This window comes from Elephantulus edwardii, unplaced genomic scaffold (genome assembly GCF_000299155.1).
Source record: "Elephantulus edwardii isolate Elephantulus edwardi_28Jun2011 unplaced genomic scaffold, EleEdw1.0 scaffold00084, whole genome shotgun sequence".
Lineage (NCBI taxonomy): Eukaryota > Metazoa > Chordata > Mammalia > Macroscelidea > Macroscelididae > Elephantulus > Elephantulus edwardii.
Window position 1 is genome coordinate 10,185,209 of NW_006399834.1, and position 1,037 is coordinate 10,186,245.

The 1,037-nt window shown below is 44.0% G+C and overlaps 1 pseudogene; it reads right to left on the minus strand.

Moving 5' to 3' along the window:
• Positions 1-221: 221 nt before the first annotated feature.
• On the minus strand, positions 222-1,030 carry LOC102870816 (annotated as a pseudogene).
• Positions 1,031-1,037: the final 7 nt, after the last annotated feature.

Sequence of the window (1,037 nt, forward strand, 5' to 3'; positions counted from 1 at the left end):
ATTACAACACTAGTACACAAGTCAAGTCTTAAACATTTAACATTTGCTTATTGAAAGCAAAGTCATAAAAGCAAATAAAATTAAACATGTTTACTGCTTTTCCTCACAAGAACATAAAAATTAAGGAGGAGAACTTAACAGGAAATTTTAAAAAGTAACACAATTTTTTCCTTTCAATAGTCCTTGGGTAGTTATGACAGAACAGGTTCGACTTTGTTGTGTCATTGAACAAGGATTTTGGTCCAAAGTTTTGTTTGGTTTTGGTATCTGCTTCTGCCTCCCCCTCTATCAGATCGGCTTCCTCCGCAGCCACCACCTCTTGGTGCTCCGTGGCTTGAACTACTGTAGGAATCACGTGGCGGAGGGTACCCCCTTTCCACAGAAGGAGGAAACCCTCGTTCTTGTCTGCCAACCTGATCACGGCCACTTGAGTAGAGATCACTTCGGCTGCTTGAGTAACTGTCTTTACTTCCACCATATCTACCTCATGAGCTGCTGTAATCATCATAGAGACTGCTTCCACCGTAAGATGGTGGAACCCCTCGTGTAGGTGGAGCACAATGTGAGTGACCATAACTCTCATAGGAATCTCTGTAGGAGCCTCCACTTGGATGATCTGCATAATCGCTATCACGACCAAGCCATCTCTATCACTATGGCCTCTAGATGGATAGTCATTACGTGAACTGGAATGACCATAATCACGATATGTATAATATCTTGGTGGTGGTGCATAATCCCTTGTATCCCTAGAATTTGGGTAATCTCTGCTTGAATAACTATCTTTAGCAGAATATCCATCATCTCTTGGGGACAAATAAACATCTCTACATGAAGGTAAGGGTTCCCTTCTTGGTGGACCTCCATAACTGTCTCTTCCACGTGATACAGGTGCTCTTCCACCCATTCCACTGCTGCTTCGAACTGGTCCTGAAGGGGCTGATCTTTTAGGAGGCGGCCCTCCACTTCGTGGCAGTGGTCCCCTTTTCACTGGCAGTGGTCCCCGGGAAGAACTCATGTTAAAGTTCATAGAATAG